The 20,844-nt window shown below is 39.9% G+C and overlaps 1 non-coding gene across 1 annotated transcript; it reads left to right on the top strand.

Moving 5' to 3' along the window:
• Positions 1-20,446: 20,446 nt before the first annotated feature.
• Positions 20,447-20,553, top strand: LOC122068553. Its single transcript, XR_006137168.1, has one exon. It is a non-coding gene; the product is annotated as a small nucleolar RNA R71 (small nucleolar RNA).
• Positions 20,554-20,844: the final 291 nt, after the last annotated feature.

Genomic DNA, 20,844 nt, shown 5'->3' with positions numbered 1-20,844 from the left:
GCACATAGGGTAGGCAGGGGCACGTAGGGGCACATAGGGTAGGCAAGGGCAAGCGGAGTAGGCGGGGGCGAGTGAGGTAGGCAGGGCATGCGAGGAAGGTGGGGTAGGGGAGGGCATGTGAGGCAAGGGCACAAACAAGGTTGGTGGGGGCACACGCGAGGTAAGTAGGGATGCGCAAGGCAGGCAGGGGCGTATGAGGCAGGCAGGGGTGCATAAGCAGGCAAGGGCACCCACTAGGCAGGCAAGGGTGCACAAGGCAGGGGTGTATGCAACAAGCCAAGGTGCATGTGGCAAGGCTAGGGTGCATGCGGTAAGGCCAGGGTACGTGCGGCAGGGTGCATGTGGCAAGGAAGGGTGCACGCGGTAAGGCAAGGGCAAGGTGTTTCAAGATGTAATTTTTTTGGAATGATTGCGGGAGATCCGATGGTCTAATTTTGACATACCATATAGTGTTAGAATCATGATTCTGAGCACTATCCATCCGTACGGTCACTTTGGACCGGATTCCTTTGTATATAAGAAGTCATAATTGGACCCTTCTTTTCTTTTGCATGGGATTTTTGGGATTTTTGGGTGAGTATGAAATGTTTCTGGGTTGGATTACCTCAGTTGATTATCATCTCTATTGATCGAAAGTGAGAAGTCGCGACCAAGATTCGTAAGTCATCATAACCAGGGGAGGATGACAAAAATGGGTGTCTACAAAATGCCCCTCTTTGGCTGACGCCTATGTCAACAGACAAAGGGCAAAGAAAAGAAGGACCACATTTTGTCACCCAGAGTATATACTGCCGTCATCTTACTCATCAATGATAGAGCTAAAAATGCAACAGATAATACCTTTAACTACTCATAGTTTAGGATCTTACCTGGACCATCGATTATAAGAGAGAAATTTACTGTTCTTTGAATCCAGTAAAAGATGTTAGCACTTAATTCTTGACTTTTCCTAGGCTAGGCTTCCATATGACAATCTAGGAATATATGGTCTCCAGGTTGGGTCTTTTGGACCAATCTAGGCTATCTGGTCTGTCAATTATAGGAAAGAAATTTGCTACTCTTTCAATCCTGTAAAAGACATTAGTACTTGGTGCTGGGCTTTTCTTAGGCTGGGCTTCCATCTGCCAATCCAGAGAATTAACCAATGGGATTGGGCCACTTGGGGCCGATTCAATGAGATTGGGCTACCTGGGGCCGGTTCAATGAGATTGTTTCTTTTCTGGATTTTTTTTTCTTTTGTCCTTTCATTGGGGTTCTTGAATTTGAACCATTGGATTGGAATCTTGAATTTTGGCCTTTAATTTGGATTTTTTCCTTTCACATGAATTTGCTTTTTACTTTCTATTTGAATTTGACTTTCACCTTGCACATGGATGTGATGTATTTTTTGTCTACCACATAAATTTGTTTTGGGTTTTACTTTCCATTTGAATTTGATTTTCACCTTTCACATGCGTGTGATGTAATTTTTACCTACCACATGAATTTGCTTTGAGTTTTACTTTCCCCTTGAATTTGATTTTCACCTTCCACTTTCATACGGTGTAATTTTTATCTACCACATAAGATTTGATTTGGACTTTGTATTTTGTGTCAAGAATCTTTGAGTTATACCTTGGAATTGGAATCTCAATTTTTTTTTTTAGAAAACAAATTTTTTAACCATAAAATGGTCCCCAACTCTTGCTCATTTCTCATTCCAATTTTTCTATGTTGGGAGCAATTTGTGAGTGGCTAAGCCCGGGTTTTTGAATTTTCTCGAAGATTTGAAGTTCTTCACATTTTGTCAGGTTTCTTTAAATTTTTTCTTTGAATTTTGTCATCCTTTCTTTGAAGATCTTCAAAGTTCTTGAGGAGGGGAGAATTTGAAATCTTTTTGGGTTTTTTATAATTTATGAAACTTCATAGGGTTCCCCATAATTTTGAAAAATATGGCCGAGAAAAGAAAGAGAAGGACTCGCGGAGGAATCTGGCTAGATGGTGCGTAGAGTTGCAGTAATTCATCTCAAGGGGATGAGGGTCCCACAAATTGGTACACCAGACGAACGCTGCATAGGAATCGAGATCACATATGCAACTCCATATGGGGTACATGGGTGAGTTCTGCATTTTATTCATTTTTCTTTATTCATTCATTATTTTTGTTATTATTTTTTTTAATTTATATTTTTTATTCATTTTTATCATTTTTTATTTTTAGAGGTTCAATGAGGGAGTACCACCCGCATTGGCTAGATATGGTCATCCAAATTCTTCCTGGGACTAGTACAAAATGCTTCCTCACAGGGTCAAGGGGATGGTCGATTCATCTTATCTGAGCAGATTGGCCTTGCTGGAGACTAGGAGGTTTAATTCAGCATTGGCAGGGGGCTTGATCGAGCAGTGGTGGCTGAGTATTCACTCCTTCCACCTCCCTACAAGCGAGATGACCATTACACCCTTGTGCTTCTATGCCTTGACAGGCATACCATTTGGGGAGAGGCCCCTAACTCTTCCCGAGACTCTGACGACAAGGGAGTCCATAGACTTGACGGGCATCAACATCCAAGATGATCAGAAAAATATCCGCCTTGGTAAGATCAGTGCTCGTTGGTGGAGGATGGGCCTAGGGGTGAACCCTGGTAACATTGTGCATGTGACCCGTTCTTTCCTTTTGTTTATTGTGGATCAGTGTCTTTTTCGTGACCTCTGAGGTGGGGTGGATATCTGCATGGGTACTCTTTTCTGGGAACTTTGGGATGTAGACACTTTGGATTGGTGTGGGGCTGCCTATGCTTACCTGTTGCAGACCCTTGACCTTTTATCATATGAAGATCAAGGCTTCAAGGGAGCAGGCTACATTCTCCAGGTAACTTCTTATCCCTACACATATTTCCTTTCATTTGATTGCACCGCCTTACTTTGACTTTTCAATTCAGCCCTGGTGTTATGAACACTTGGAGATTATAGCTCCCATACTAAAGGCTCCTCAAGCATCGTTGTTCCCCATAGCCACAAGATGGGGAAACAGTCAGGTACTCAGTGTTGCTGCCATCCTCCAAGAGCTATTGCTCATTCTCTTCTGAATTGACTTTCAGAGGTAGGTAATGTTTGGCATTGAATTTCTCTCTATTCATGTGTTGTACTTACTTCTTCTTGAATTTATAGGCTACTTGGAGGCCATTTCAGAATTTGAGTTTTCCTGACCTTGGCGAAGCCACACAAGCCAAGCATTTGACAGAGAACAAGGTTCTGTTCAGGGGTATCTAGGCCACGCCTGGTATTTGGGGGAGTGGGTCATCCTCCAGTGGTCCAATTTTGACATGCGTTTCCCTCCTTGTCTTCCTCCACCTACCATGTATCACCCAGAGTGCATCCCTGCAAATCAAATTGAGGGATTGGCTGAAGGGATATGGGATGACTCCTTCCTTGACTAGAGTGGGGATTACGGGACTTTCCTTAAGGAAGAGACCATCTGTACTCCTTTTATCCCAGAGGCCCAGTGGTATGGTTTCCTTCCTAAATATCCTTTTTAAATTTTATGTCCTACTTCTTTTTTTTTTTTTTTGATTGATGTTCTTTCAACGGAGAACAATGCATGTGGCTACTTCTTTTGGCCGACCTCAATCGTATGCTACTGGTTCTTCCCATGCCGGACCTTCCACTGTTGCAGGTGGTTCTCATAACATGGCCACTATCCCCTTTCATGGTTTCCCAGGTTGGTCTTACCCTAATGCAGCCCATCCCGATATCCCTCAGCTCCTTGAACGCAGGCTGGATAGATATGCCTCTATTAGGATGCCCATTCGATATGACTGTGTGAGTATCCAATCCCCTCTCATTTGATAGTCCTTTAACTTCTTTTGGCTAACACAGTCTTCATTAGGTATTTTTGGAGGTCTATGCTGAGCTTAGAAGAATGCACCAGAGTTTATGTGAGGTGGTGCTTGATAAGGTATCATCCCTTGTCCTTCTTCTTTATTTTCTTTTATTATTATTTTTTTTTTTACCATTCCTTATATTTCCCGGGAAGGAGAGAATACTGCCTTAAAGAGACAAGTCAACTCTTGCCAACAAGAGATTGCCTGGCAGCACACGCAGATTCAGGATCTTGCTGAGAGGATAACAAGCTCAGGATTGGCACCTACTAGTTCCTCTATGTTTCCTACGTATGCCCCCGAGTATGGCTTGGATGAGGACTTTGATTCTTAGGGATCTTCTCTTATAGCTCCTGCAAATATAAGCATATGTATATCATTTTTCTTTTTCTTTTTCCCTCCCCGTGTTTATTCTTATCATTTTTGTTTGCCAGACTTGGCATTTTGTGAATGGAAATCTATCTTTAGAATAAAGAGAATCTCCCTTATTTATGAATTTTGAAATTTTTTTTTAGGCACGAATAATTCCACAACTCAAGTCTTCATTAGAATAATTGGAATAACATGAGAATCCAAATATCACCTTACTTTACCACCAAGTAATTTTCTACTCCATACAGGATAGGTAGGTAACAATATGGGGAGACAATTCTTGGGGTGGATAAAAGTTCACCAATTCCTCTGGGTCCTCTGCTTCTAATCCATAATATTGGCTGATCTAGGTGGGTAAGTAAAAGGGTGTATGAGTCAATCCCATCAACCTGACATAGTTGCATCTAGGAGTCTTCATTAGAAAATCCTCTTGTGGCCACCATGGGCATCTCCATGCAATATCCCATGTAGTTCTTCCTTATTGGTACTCTTCCTAATCCATAATGAGCTCGAATTCCGGGACTTCCCTCTTGCTTGGTAGCAAAGAGCTCCAAGTTGGCATTCATTTAATGGCTTGGCTAGTTTCAATTTCTCAAGTAGTCAAAGTTGGAAAATAACAAGACTTCCTTGATAATGATCAAGTCCAAATCTATGGCAATAAGTCATGTGATCAAATCGCTTAAGGGTCTCTGCAAGGACCGTGGGGATGATATCACCTCCTTCCTTCAATTACTTTACCACTTCTATCAGAACAAGTGGTGCCCCACGCCCAGGAGTCCGGAGAATAGAACGAGCTATCATGTAAAATAGATAAGCATCCTGTGATCTTTGTTGATGAATTCCTCCCAGTGATAGATACTAAATGAAGATCCTAGCCACCTTTAGATTGTCGATCTTTCCATATCTAATGAAATGCTTCATTTCCTCCTTTTCCCATCCGAAAAAGTCTTGAATTTCCTCCGAGTAATCTTCGTTCAAAGATGGTTGAATTAACCTACCCTTGGGTAGAGATAGCATACAAACTCAAAAATATTCAAGAGTTACGTAGATCTCAACCAACCCAAATCGAAATACATAAAGATTGGTATCCTAGTGTTGAGGCACCTATCGGAGTAAATAGTGATGTATTTCTACACGCCCAATCCTACTGAGTATTGACATATTCATAGATTCTAGCAATCTTGGTGCCATCATGTTAATGTACAAGGTCCATTTTCTCAATGTCTCATCCAAAGAGCCCATGACTTTCCCTGCATTCATCACAAATAAAGAGGAGAATCTCTTTGATAGTGAGTTTTACAGCCTTTCCTAGTAGAATCTCTTTGACAGTGGATGGGCCACTCTAGTTGGGCATGAATATTCCTCTTGGGTCATGAATTGGGGGTCTTTGTTATCGAATAACAAGCTCATCTTTTTCTATGTGACGGGGCTTTGCATTCTTGTTGAAGTCCATTGCTATTTTTAGTTGATATTTCTTTAGATTATCCATGGCCTTCATACGTCTTTCATTGAGAAAATTGAGCTCATTATGTCTGGATTTTACCCATTCTCCTTTAAATAACTTACTATCCAAAAGCACCCTTAGGGATGGCACTAGGATTTCCATGGGTAGAATAGCCTCAAGCCCGTATACCAAAGAAAAAGGAGTTTCCTCTATCGAGGATCGCACAGAAGAGTGATATGCCCATAAAGCAAGTGAAAAATTATCCGCCTAATCCTTGTGAGTTTTGGCCATTTTCTGTAGGATGACCTTGATGTTTTTGTTAGCTACTTCTACTATCCCATTGGTCTGCGGCCTGTAAGTGGTAGAGTGGTGCCTTTTGATACCAAATTTTTTGTAGATTTTGTCAGTTTTACCCCAGAAATGGGATCCTTGATCCGATATCAACCCTTGAGGCACTTCGTATTAGAAAATATGTTTTCTAGGATGTATTTTACCACCTTAGCAGATGTCAGGACTGCATATAACTGAGCTTCTACCCACTTGGTGAAATAATCAATGGCTACTAAGATGAACCCATGACCATTGGATGCTTTAGGGTTGACCTTTCCTATGATATCAATGCCCCATGTAGAGAAGGGCCAAGGAGAACTGAGCGAGTGCAATTCTGTTTGCGGGATGTGCATGATATTGGCAAATATCTGACATTTGTGGCATTTCTTGACAAAGCTCACACAGTTTCCTTCCATTGTGTTCCAATAATATCCCAGTCTGAGAATCTGCTTAGCTAGCATCTTGGCATTCATATGGGGTCCACAAAGGCCTTGATGAATTTCTTCCATGATGGTTGTAGCTTTCTCTTCATCCACACACAGCAACTGTATTCCATCATAGGATCTTTTGTATAACAAATCCCCTTAAAGAATAAATTGGGTGGCATATCTACTTAGAAATTTATTTTCTCTATTTGTAGCTTCAATCGGGTACTTCCTTTCCCTGATGAAGTCCACTATGTGAGCAAACCAAGACCGACCATTTATAATGAGAGAGTTCACCGAATTCTGATAAATGGGCTTGCTTCTTTGTTCCACTAAGAATGGTCAGACCCTAGCCATAGGGTTGCATTCTACCATGGAAGCTAAGGTTGTAAGGGCATCGGCAAACCGACTGTTATCCCTCTGGAAGTATTCGAACTAGATCTTCTCAAAGTGTCCAATTACTTATTCCAGATGTTCTTGATACAGCTTTAGTTTCTCATCTCGGGTCTTTCACTTTCCTTGCTTTTGACATATGACAATAGATGAATCGCCATACATCTTGATCCTTTTTACCCCAATGGTCAAAGCAGTTTCGAGCCCCAAGGCACAAGCTTCATATTCGGCAATATTGTTGGTCTAGGGGAAATCAAGGCAAAATCACGAAGGCAACATCAGGAGTGACAAGCAATATTCATGCACCGTGCCCCTTTTGATTAGCTGCTCCATCAAAGAACAACTGCCATTCATTAATTGTGTCTTCTTCTTCAATTGCTATGATTTCTTCATCTGGGAAGTCATCATCTAGGGTTCTTCCATCTTCTATGGGGTGGGCAGCCAAATGATTGGCTATAGCTTTCCCCTTGATAGACTTTTGAGTAACATAGGTGATGTCAATTCTGCTAACAATAGCAGCCATCGAGCCATCCTTCCCGTTAGAGCTAGTTTCCCAAAGAGGTACTTGATTAGATCAATCCTTGAGATCAAAAGTATAGGATAAGCTACCATGTAGTGTCGCAACCTTTTTGTTGCCCAAATCAATGCAGCACAAGTTCTTTCTAAAGATGTGTACCGTATCTCATACTCCAAGATTTTCTTGCTGAGGTAGTATATGGCTTGCTCTACTCCCTTCTCTATTTTCTTTTGCACTAGCAATGAGCCCATGGAATATTCTTCCATGGATAAGTACAATGAAAGTGGTTCTCCTTTCACTGGTGGCGTCAATACTGGTGGGTTCATAAGATATCCTTTGATCTTATCAAAAGCTTGTTGGCACTAGTCATTCCATTGTGGGCTGATCCTTCTTTAGCAACTTGAAGATTGGTTCACAAATTGTAGTAAGTTGATCCATGAACTTGTTGATATACTAGATGTGACCCAAGAATCCTCGTAGTTGCTTCTCAGTTCGAGGTGTGGACATCTCCTGAATTGCTTTGATTTTGATAGGGTCGACTTCGATGACCCTTTCACCCACCAAGAATCCCAACAAATTTCTGGCCGTTGCCCTGAATACACACTTTTGAGGATTCAACTTCAGCTGAAACTTCTTAATTCTTTCAAAGAATCATCTTAGTGTGGTAATATGCCCTTGTTGATCCCTTGACTTTACTATCATGTCGTCCACATAGACATCCACATCTCTATTCATCATATCATGTAGTATGGCTGTAGCTACTCTTTGATAAGTTGCCCCAGCATTCTTCAGTCCAAAGGAAATTACCTTGTAATAATAAGTTCCCCATGGAGTGGTGAAGGCTGTCTTTTCACCATCCTCTGGGTATATGCTCACTAGATTGTATCCCTAGAAGCCATCCATAAATGATAGCAAGGCATGCCCCACTATGTTGCCCACCAATACATTAATATAAGGTAGTAGGAAGTCATCCTTAGGGCTCACCTTGCTAAGATCTCGAAAATCTATACACATTCATACCTTGCCATCTTTCTTTGGCAACGGTACTATGTTGGCCAACCATTAGGGGTATTTTACCACTTGTAGTAAACCTGCATTCCACTATTTCACGACTTCTTCTCTGATCTTTTCACTCCATTTTGGATGCATCCTTCTAAGCTTCTATTTGATTGGCCTTGCACTAGGGTAGGTTGGTAATCGATGTTGTGCGATATTGGGGTCTATCCCAGGCATATCCTCATAGGACCAGGCGAATACTTTATCAAATTCCTTCAGAAGACTGATCATCTACTCTGGTTCTTCATCATCCAGGGTTGTACCAATTTTTACCACTCGAAGGCCTTGATTGGTTCCTAAATTAATAACTCGGATATCCTCACGGATGGGTTGGGATTTCTTTGGTTTGTATTGTTTCATTAGATCATGATATTTATTCAGATCATTATTAGAAAAAGGAGACAAGTCATACTCAGAATCAAAAATTTCATTCATGAAAGGAGTTACAGACTCGACATATATGGATTTTGGGCTTTCTTTATAAGGGAAGACAAACATGTAATCATAAATAGAATACTTGATAACAGACTCGACTATAGACTTGATGACTAACTTGATGCTTTCATCAGTGGTATTTAGGTTGGTTGACTCAGTAGCATAAGTGAACTTTAAGTTCTCTCCAATGCTTGTCCAATTCAGGATTGGGTCAACGGCTTGATGGATGAGCAGATTGGCAAAGGCCCTTTTTCTTCTTTGAGGAAGGTCACTGCTATTTCTTCAAAGCTGCTGACATTGTTCTCTTTGACAGATGCTTGCTTCTTCACAAATACAAGTTGATCAACCTCATGCTCTCTGAAGCCAAACTTTCTGAGGTGTGAGAAGCAATGGAGACTGCTCAATCCCCTTTCTATGAAGTCCAACTTTTCAAGCCTATTGATTGAGGCCATCCCTTCTCCTCAATCACATCTCTAACCACCATCATAGACCTTTCCATTGTAGTTGATTTGGGCATAGTATATGTAGACCATAATTCTTTATGCTCTTCTTCACTTTGCATATATGATCCTTCCTCGGAAGGGCCTGGGCTTGAGCTTATGTAGCTCCTGAGCTTGTGGTCCTCGCAAAAATGAACAGATGTGGCTTTTCAGATCAGTGGGAAGCCGTAAACTCCAGATGCGTCTTATCTTCTTTTTCCACTCTCTCTTCAGGAGGACTCGGGGACTAGGTGCCTCCTTTGACCAGATCAATGCTGTAGGATTGTTAGAGGAGAGCCCATCTTCAATCGCGGCCACTTTTGCTATTCCAATGATGTAGCTATCTTGATTACTTTCTTTGGCTTGCTATTATTCTACCTCTTGAGGCACCTAGTCAAACTCATCTTGAAAGAACACCTCGAATCCTGGTTATATCTTTACGACGGTTTCATCAAATCATGGCTCAATATTATCACAAATGGGGAAATCTTCTCCTTTCCTTACAAAATACCCATTGAGAGTGGGGTAGTAAGAGGCGGATATTTTCTTGGTCATTCTTAGTATCTTCTACCCCTTGCCGACATTGTTGGTTCTTGTTCCGGAGGTTTGAGGAATGTACTCTAAACCGCTTCTTCCTTTGCTCACCACCAAAGTAGGTAACCTTGAGACACCCTGATGATACTTCCCTAGTCCCATTCCAGGAAAGTATTGCATGTTCTTCATCATTTGACACACAGGTAGGCTCCAAATAGCTTCATAGTCAGTCGGGATTTTTTCTTTTGGTGCTTCCTTGGCGAGGGCCGCACAAGTTGCTTCTATCTCAAAACCACTAAGTTGGATTACATGGTCTTGTTCTTCCCCCTTTTCAATGTTGGCTAAAGTGTTAACCATTTCAAAATCTTCGACTACTATAATCACTTTCCCCTCATGAATGAATTTCATCTTCTGATGGCGGCTGGAAGCTACAACCCTTGCATGATGCAACCACGGTCTTCCCAGGAGCATGTTGAAAGATGTTGTTATGTCAATGACTTGAAAATCAATGTCAAATCAAAGTTCACTGGGCCAATTATTATGGCAAGGGTGAGGATTCCAAGAACTTCTCTTTTGGTGTTGTCATATGCCCGTATTGTCTGATTTGATGGTCTCATTTATTCCATATTAACACCAATGCTTTTGGCTGACTCATGGGTAGAGCATCCAAAGCCGATCCATTGTCAATGAGGACTTGAGGAACGACCTTGGAAAGGCATTCCACTCAAATATGCCAAGCCCTATTGTGCTAGGCTCCTTTGGGGAGTTTAGAGTCTGAGAACATTAATGACTACACTGCATAAGTTGCTCCTATTATTTATGTAAGATGTGTGGGTTCTATCTTGATCGGTACTTGCACATTGATGAGGGACTTCAAGACTGCATCTCAGTGTGAAGTGGAGGCCATCAATAATCCCCAAATTTAGATATTAACTTAGGCCTTCTTGAGCTGAGCCAAGGCTAGATTCTCCAATTCTTTCTTCAAGCCACTGGTTCCCACCTCATTAGTCCTTAACTATTCTACTGCTAGGACCTTGCCCTTGTAGTCTCTTCCGCTACAATTCTCCATTATACTGACAAGTTTCTTCACAATAATCTCTGTGGGATAGCAATCCTCATCATCACTGTTTGTTATGATAATTATTCCTACCATGGGATCATCCTCTTCTTTAGATTCTCCTTCCCTGCTTGGGGTTGGAAGTCGAGGTCTGTGAGGGTAGCGGTTGGAGAATTCTCTTCTTCCCCCTTTGGAGGGGGAGAGAAAAGGGAAGTCTATATATTCAGCCCTCTCTCCTCTCTTTCTCTTTCTTAGGGAGGGGTGTGTCATGTGTGCTTACCTACGGGCCCCACATTGCAATAATGCCGCTCGAAGATACACGTAGAGGCCTATTTTGTAGGAGTATAAAGATCTTCACTGAGATGGGGATTTGATGATGGTCCAATACAAGGGATTGGGATCATGCAAAAAGGTTTGGAGTCGCCACCTAGGATTATGGGCCTAGGACTAGGGGTGGGCCTGATTCTTGAAAAAAGGGCCAAAAAGTTGGTATGGTCTAGAGATTTAGGGTACGTGTCAGGTTACAGAATTGGGAAGGTGTTAGGCACCCAATCTACCCAATTCAACTGGTCTTCCAACTAGGTGCTTAAGAATGAACATTTTCCATAATTATTCCTATTCCGCATGCATGGCTAATTTAATACACAGCTATATACATTAACTAAATTTAAATGATTATGTACACTAAAACAAGGTCAATACAAAGTCTACATTATGCTAATTTGGGTGAGAAATTATACCTGAGCATGACCCTATTTCGGATCAAGAGGGGTGGAACCCCGATTAGTGCCAACACAAACTGTCTTTTGGATTCTCCTGGCTCAGAGGAAGATGGTCTTGACCTACAACTTCCTTTCTCGAGAGATGTTGATTGCAGTAATGTTCGAATAGGGTTTTGACTAGGAACAATTACTTTCGGATTTTAACGAAGGTATCGATTCTGTAAGGCTTCCACTAAGGATGGGCTACTTTCGGATTTTGGCTAGGGTGGCACTCCAATAGAGCATCCGCTGGGGAAAGATTATAGGAGGGCTAGGCTGAGATGGAACTCCAACAGAGCTTCCATTGGGATAGGCTAATTCTAAGGGTTGAGGAACTTCGAAGACCCGAAGAACACTTCGAATCTTATGAAGATCTCTCCAAAGACTTGAAGAACCTCAAAAGGGGGTGGCATAGAAAGGGGAAACTTTTCCTACAAAAATCTTACTCAAAGATGGCAAAGGATTGAATAATTTTGAAGGCTCAAAGAACACTTCGATTCGGATCTTATAAAGATCTCTCTGAGGACTTGAAAAACCTCAAGGGGGGAGGGGAGGAGAGAGGGTAGAGCTTCTCTACTATAGATATTGTTTGAGATTTAAAAGTAACCTCAAGCGTATGGATCAGTGTAGCTAACGAGTCGAACACAAGGAGAGCAGCTGCTTTATTTTAGGCTTCTTCTAGTAATGCGAAAGTGCACAAATTAATGATCATGATCTAATTCTAACTACCACCCTAAAAAACATGGCTCTAAAAATGTCCTAACCAACACATCTAGGAAAATTGGAATTGAAATTACAATAATGACCTAACCATTCACATCTAACCCTAACCATACATCATCTAGGAATTAAATACTCAAATCATGCAATTAAAAAGCAAATAATTGAAAGTAAAAGTGCTGAAAAGTAAATAAGTAAAATAAAAAGGGGAAAAAGCTAGAGAGAGGCACACAAGTAGATATCTCTACTTATCCTAAGGAATGCACCATAAATAATATGAGCTTCCCTAATTGATCAGAGAGTACTCTTAAAAGGGCTTTTCTACTTGATTTTTGGGGATGGGATGCAATATAAATAATAAAAATAAAAGGATGGTTCCATAGCTAGAGAGGGAGCAAAGCCAACACATGCATCTAGCCAAGGACCTTGAGGGAAAGGGAAAGCATCAAAGTAAAAATTGAAATCTAAATCCTACTTTAAGAATGAAAGAATAGCAAGAAGAGGGAATGAGAGGGGTGTGAGAAGATTACTGTAAAAGCCTACTTACTTGAACTTGAAAACTTGATTGATATTTGAAATACAACCAGTAATAAAAATCAGATCTAGAATAAACCAAATCTGAAATTGCTAGTACTAGAGAAAATAAATATAAAGAGAAAAATTGAACTTAAAAGGCATGCTCCATAGCTTGTTCTTGTCACCTAGAACTAAGCCTGGAACTAGAACTTGAAAATTACAATTTCAATTGCATAAAACATAAAATTAAAAGACTAAATCAAAGACAAAAGTACTAGCATTTATTAAATAAAAGAGGATTACAAAAGTGTTCAATAGCAAAAAACTAAAACTAGAACTAAACAGAAAGAGATAGATAGAGAGAGAGAGAGAGAGAGAGAGAGAGAGAGAGCAACTAAAAACCTAAGAAGAGAAGTAGAGAGGAAGAGAAGAACACCCCTTTAGGGTTTGGTGGACTCCTTTTTGAAAGGAATAGGGGAGAGAGGAAGACGTCCAAGGGGATCCACAACCTTGGACAATTTTGTGGTGATGTGGAGGGAGGATTGGGAGATAAAATAGGAAGTAGAGGATTCCAAGGGGATCCATCACCTTGGACGATTTTATGGTGATGTGGAGGGAGGATTGGGAGATAAAATGGGAAGTAGAGGATTTTTTTATTTTTTTTTTTTTCCTATTTTTCTCTTCTTTTTTTTTTTTTTTCTTTTCTTCAAACTTGGGTAGCCTCTTGAGGTTGGTGAGGTGGAGGAGAGAGAGAGAGGAGAGAAAAGGTAGGAGGGATTTCCAACGAGTTTTCCTATTTTCTTTCCTTTTTTTTCTCCTTTATTTCCTTCCTTTTCTCTCTCTCTTCAAACTTACGCACAAAGAGTTGGCCAACCTCCTTGCTTTAAGTGATGAGTAGGAGAGGGAAAATTTTCAAAAATAAGTCTCCAAAAAATGGCAACCAAGAGGTTCGAACTTGAGACCTCTTAGTGAGAAAGGGATTTTTGCACACCAGAACTCACCAACTACGTTGGGTAGTTGTTGTTACCAAAAAAGAATCTTCATTCACTTAAGGTTTTGGTCCATCGATCCTTGTTGGAATCTTAAAATATTCTTTATACCCTTGGGACAGCTGCAGACGTGCTGGTTCTACATCTCGGCTCAGTTCTGATCTATTATTCTTTTTCTAGCCTGAAAAGAATAATCACTTGTATGGGTGACCAAACGGATGTGTACTTTTAATTGAACACATCCATCTTGCTCAGTATTTCATCTTCTTCACAACCATGGAAAAAAAAATAGGACCTCTTTACATGTAAAATTGGAGATATAGAGCCCAATAGTCTTCAAGGCTTTGAAAATATAAAACCTGCAAAAAGAGAGTAAAACCCAAGGTAGTTCCATTCTAAATATATAATATGTATATTTTACTACCCTAGATTTCATATATAAATGTGCTCATCAGAATTCCCCCACACTTAGACTTTGCTAGTCCTCGAGCAAAACAAAAAGAAAAAGAATAAAAAGCTAAAAACCTAACTCATTTTCGTAGGAATCGCGGTTGCACTTAGCATGTGCAACAAGCCTTTAAACCCCTAGGTCACCCCTAGTGGATGATTTGTGTCTCGTGAGAAGTGAATATACACCCAAAACTCATAAGAAAATGAAATCCCAACCTTGGCTAAAGGTAAGGGTCATACCAATCCAGAGCAAAGATAATTCGCTTGCACTTGATCTAGGGACTCCCACACTTGAATTTTTATTACCCCGTATTGATTTCAGGCACAAACATATTTCTTTAATTTAGAACTCACATTGTCGCTTCCAAAACATCCTTATCTTAAGGCAAGACCACTTGTGAAGTAATAGGGAACCAAGGACTAAGGCATTGGAGTGTTTTTGACCAAACATGTTACCAAGGCATTGATGACATTTACACATACTTTCATGCTATGTGGTTTTCCTTTTTTTTTTTCTTTCATAATAACTCTATCTTACTCCACTACTGTTGGCCTAAATGACATGGTGGAGCAAACACTAAACATCCAAGTTACTATGTAGCTTCGCTTTTTATATATGCCCACCTAAACAGTGATGCTAGAGTTCTTTCAGAAATTGCTTCCCTAAGAATTTTGATCAAGATACCACACTTCCTGAGGTGCAATGCCATGTCTAGTTCTAAGGAAATCAACTCTTACTTTTCATTTATATCACTTTTCACACTTCATTTAAAATTGTGTATTTGTCAACACATGCCAAATTAAAAAGAATGTCTCAACTCCAAATCAAGAGTACAAGGAACCCACAGACTTACATATGGTCCAACACCATAAAAAAAGGGTTTCTTATTTTCAAAAGAGAGTCACATCTCAAGACACAGGCTTATTTCTTTCTTCTCAATAGGATTTTTATGTGTTCAAGATGGGTACCATAATCAAAATTATTACTTTCATACGTCAAGCAACCGAATGGTATAATCATTAACTAAAAACCAAAGTAGGACTTCATCATTAGCAAGCTCAAAAACAAAAAGAAAAAAAAAAAACAAAAACAAAGGGGAAAAAGTAAAAAAACAAAAAGAACTGGTTTCCTTCCTCCACACTTAAGTCATGTAATGTCCTCAATGCATGGAAAGAATTAAAAGCAAAGACAATGCAAGGGGGGTCATACCTAGGTAAAATTCAGTCATCTGTGTAAAGAGGTTCACGGAGATCTATCCATGACCTCTTCACTAGCAGTAGTAAGAAACTCGGGGAATGGTTTTAAACGTTGACCATTGACCTTCGAAATTACCCCTGTTCTTGAATTTAGAATCTCCACAGCCCCATGGAGATATATATTATGGACAATAAATGGACCATCCCATTGGGATCTAAGCTTACTAGGGAAAAGATACAATCGAGAGTTGGACAGAAAGACCTTATCACCAATTGCAAAAGATTTGCACAGAATGTGCTTATCATGGAAAGCTTTAGTCTTCTCTTGTAAATCCTAAAACTTTCATAGGAATCATTCTTAAGTTCCTCCAACTCAGATAGTTGGAGCCTATGATGACTTCCCGCATCAGACAAATCAATGTAGAGCATCTTGATGGCCCAAAAGGCCTTATGCCCCAATTCAACTAGTAAGTGACATGCTTTCCCATACACTAGATGGTAGGGAGACTGACCAAGGTCGGTCTTGAATGCAGTTTGATGGGCCCGCAAGGCATCAATGAGCCTAAGGGACCAATCCTTGCGGTTAGGATTAATAGTTTTCTCCAAGATTTGTTTGATTTGCCTATTAGATTCCTCCACTTAGCCACTAGTTTGGGGGTGATAAGGGGTAGATAACTTATGAGTGATCCCATACTTTTTTTATCAAAGCCTCAAAAGGCCTATTATAAAAATTAGTACCCCTATCACTAATTATAGCACTTGGTGTACCAAAGCGGGAAAAGATGTTTTCTTTAAGAAACTGGACCACCACTTTGTGGTCATTAGATTTACAAGGTATGGCCTCAATCTATTTAGAAACATAATCAATGGCTAAAAGTATGTACAAATTTCCAAAGGATTTAGGGAATGATCCCATGAAATCGATGCCCCACACATCAAAGATCTCAACTACCAAAATAGGGTTGAGGGTCATCATGTTCCTCTTATTTATGTGGCCAAAAGACTGGCAGGCGGGACAAGTCTTGCAAAAATCAAAAGCATCTCTAAAAAGAGTGGGCCAATAAAATCCATATTAGAGAACCTTACAGCAGCCTTTTTAAGTCCAAAGTGTCCAGCACATGCATGATCATGACAAAAAGATAAGAGTGAGTGTTGCTCATGATCAGGCACACAACGTCTGATAATTTAGTCAGGATAAACTTTAAAAAGATAAGGATCATCCTAAAAGAAATGCTTAACTTGGGAAAGGAAACAATACCTATCTTGGGTGGACAATGATCCAGAGTCACACCTGAAACTAAGAAGTTGACAATGTCAATAAATCATGGTTCATTGGACACTGCAAGTAACCGTTCATCTGGAAAATTCTCGTTGACTGGAGAATCGAAAGTCAAGGAGTCTGCAACTAGGTTTTCAACTCCTTTTTTATCCCTAATTTCCAAATCAATCTCTTACACAAGTAAAACCCACCTAATGAGACGGGCTCTGGCATCCTTCTTCTGAACAAGGTATCTAAGAGCGGAATGATCAGTGTACGCCACCACATGTGACCCAACTAAGTAAGATTGAAATTTTTCTAGTGCAAACACAACAACTAAGAATTTCTTTTCAGTGGTTGTATAGTTAAGTTGTGCATCATTTAGGGTCCTACTAGCATAGTAAATGATAGTGGGTAACTTATTGATCCTTTGACCTAAAACCGCTCCTATGAAAAAATCTAAAGCATCACACATCAGTTCAAAAAGTTTAGTCCAAATAGGTGGTTGAAAAATGGGTGCATTGGTTAAATCCTTCTTAAGTTGCTTGAAAGATTCTAGGCACTCTTTAGAAAACCAAAAAGTTTAATCTTTGGCAAGTAATGAAGTGAGAGGTCGGGCTAACTAACTAAAGTTCTTAATAAACCTTCTGTAGAAGCCAGCATACCCTAGAAAAGACCGGACATCCTTAACAGATTCGGGAGGTGGTAAATTATCAATTAAATCCACTTTGGCTCTATCTATCTTAGTTCCCTCCTTGGATATTACATGACCTAAAACAATACCAGATTTAATCATAAAATGACATTTCTCCCAATTTGAAACCAAATTCTTAGATATGCACATTTTCAAAACTAGGGAAAGATAGTGAAGACACTTAGAATAGGAATTCCCATGAATTAAAATGTCATCCATAAATACTTCTAAGAATTTTTTGACCATGTCAGAAAAGATGCTCATCATGCATCATTGAAATGTAGCAAGGGCATTGCAAAGCCCAAAGGGCATACGCCTGTAAGCAAATGTTTCATATGGGCATATAAAAGTGGTCTTATGTTGGTACTCTAAAGCAATTGGGATCTGATTATAGCTAGAATATCCATTAAGAAAACAATAGTATTCATGTCCAACTAACCTCTCTAACATCTGGTCAATGAATGGCAATGGAAAGTGGTCCTTCCAAGTTGCCGCATTAAATTTCCTGTAGTCTATACATATTCTCCACCCTGATTAGACACTGGTTGAAATTAGTTCATTATTGGCATTGGGAACTACAGTCACACCAGACTTCTTAGGCACTATGTGAACTAGGCTTACCCATTGGTTGTTAGAAATAGGATAAATTATTTCATGATCAAAGCACTTTAGGATCTCTTTCTTAATGGCTTCTATCATCACTGGATTAGCTCTTCTTTGAGGTTTCATGGATGGTTTGGAATCCTCCATAAGATGTATATGATATTGCAATATAGAAGGGCTTATACCATTGATATCGGCCATGGTCCAACCTGGGGCTTCCTTATTGTCTTTTAACACCTTAAGTAATTCTTCTTCCTGACTAGAAGTCAAATCTAAAGAAATTATTACTGGAAGAGTCTGGTCAGGCCCTAGGAAAGCATACCTCAAATTACATGGCAACTCCTTAAGATCTAACTTAGGGGGCTCAACTATGAAAGGTTTGGGAATGGAATTGGAAATGGGTCCTAAGGGCTCCACAAGTGTGTGAAGACTCAAGACTTCAGAAAAGAAATTTTCACTATCATCATCCAACTCATCCATACACTCTTGGAATTCTGAATCAAAATCAATATTAAAGTTGGTAATTAAATCATCAGTAAAATCCATAAAATCCTTAAGCATATCGATCTCTTCTTCTATATGTGGTTGCTATCCTATCCTAAATATGTTAAACTCAACAATTTGGTTGCCAAAAGATAACCTTAGGAAACCATTCTAGCAATTGATTAATGCAAAACTGGTAGCCATGAATGGTCTTCCTAGAATTATTGGAATCTCATCCTTGGTTGAGAAGGGCTTGGTATCTAACACAATGAAATCAACTGAGAAAATAAATTCACCCACCTTAAGTAAAACATCCTCAACCATCCCTTTAGGAATCTTAACCGACCTATCTTCCAATTGAAGAGTAGTTTTAGTGGCTTTCAATTCTCATAATCCTAATTGCTTATACACATGGTAAAGTAAAAGATTAACACTTGCACCAAGGTCAAGTAAGGCATGCTCAATGTAGGTGTTGCCTATAACACAAGCTATGGTAGGGCTCCCTGGATCCTTATACTTAGCGGCTATGGGCTGAGTAATTGTGGAACTAATATTACCTGCCAAGAACGCCTTTTTGGGCACACCAGTGATATGTTTGTGAGTACAAAAATCTTTCAGGACCTTTGCATAGGCAGGGATCAGGGATATGGCATCCAAAAGAGGGATGTTCGCTTTTACATTTGTGAAGACTTCTAAAATCTTGTCCATAGAAGCAGTCTTCTTTTTGTTTATCAACCGATTAGGAAAGGGGATAGGAGGAACATAAGGATTGTTAGGGATTTGCCCTTTTTCAGAAGAATCATTTTTTATTTTCTCAACCAAATCATCTTTAGTTTTAGACGAATCTTTAGGTTCATCAGACGAACTTGGAACAAGGGGCACACTTGTGTCCTCAACAAAAGGAGATTTAACAGGAGTAAAAAAGGGGAAAGATTTAGGAACACTCTGTTGGTACTCTCTACCACTGCTAAGGGTATGAACAACATTACATTGGTTAGAGGGCCCTTATTAGGTCTGACCTTATACTACATTCAATGATGCATTAGGAGGTGCTTGTGAACTAACCTACTGATGATGCCTAGGGTTAGGCTCTGGTTGACTAGGCAAAGTTCCTTCTCCCTCTCACACAAAATTGAGACAACTTGGATGAGTTATCTCGTAAGATTTTGATGGCTTGTCATGAGAAGGGCCATATTCTTTTCCAAATCACTTACCCTACTTGCCTCTCCAGTGTTGGTAAACCCAGGGGGTTGCTGATAAGATGATAGGAGAGGTGGCATAGGAAGACTCGCTTGAGGTCCTACATTTGGCCTATGAAAAGTATTTGGGGTAAAAGGTTGTTGTGCAAAGAGAGGCCTTTAGGGTCCAGGTTGACCTTGATTATGGAAATTGGAAGGCCCTGCTTGGTTGCCCTGGTTCCAGGAGAAATTTGGGTGATTTCTCTAATCTGGATTGTAAGTGTTACTATATGGATTATTCTGATAGAAGGAATTAACACTTTTATTAGAAATGCCTCTAAAGGTGTTGGGACATTCTTCCATAACATGTCCAGGGGACTAGCACCAATTGCACATTTTAACCATATTGACTGATGATAGCTCTTTAGGAACAATAGCCTCAATCCTTTTGATAAGGCTATCTAAGTGGTCATCCTTAGCCACTAACCCATCCCCAAAATATCCTTTCCCTCCTATGGTTCTTTCACTTTCATGGGTTGATTCCCACTCACAAGTTTTGTCAGCTAAGTCAAGTAAGAATTCCCATGCCATTCCTTCATCTGTAAAGGATGTGAATCCCCCAGGGGACATAGACTATAATTTTTTTAGTTCGATAATCAAAACTCTCATAAATTATTTAACAGAAATGGCATAAGTCTAGGCCACAATGAGGACATTATTGGAGTAGATCCTTGAATCTCTCCATAAGTTTGGAAAAGGACTCACTAGGCTTTTGCCTAAACTGAAGGATATCACTTCTAAGCTTATTGGTCTTGTGAGTTGGGAAAAACTTCTTAAGGAAGACAACTATGAATTGTTCCCATGAGGTTATAGAATTTGTGGGTAACCCATACACCTACTTCTTAGCTTGGTTTTTCAATGCAAATGTGATGAACCTAAGCTTAACAGCATTATCAAAAAGCTATTGGATCTTAATTAGAACACATACATCTTCAAATTCCCTTAGAAATAGGTATGCTTCCTCAGAGGTCAGCCCATGAAAGTGGGGCAACATAGTGATGTATTGAGATTTGAGCTCAAAATTATTTCTCTGGGC

The sequence above is a fragment of the Macadamia integrifolia genome, unplaced genomic scaffold, assembly GCF_013358625.1.
Source record: "Macadamia integrifolia cultivar HAES 741 unplaced genomic scaffold, SCU_Mint_v3 scaffold424, whole genome shotgun sequence".
In the NCBI taxonomy this organism is placed as follows: domain Eukaryota; kingdom Viridiplantae; phylum Streptophyta; class Magnoliopsida; order Proteales; family Proteaceae; genus Macadamia; species Macadamia integrifolia.
This window is presented reverse-complemented; position numbering and strand designations above follow the sequence as displayed.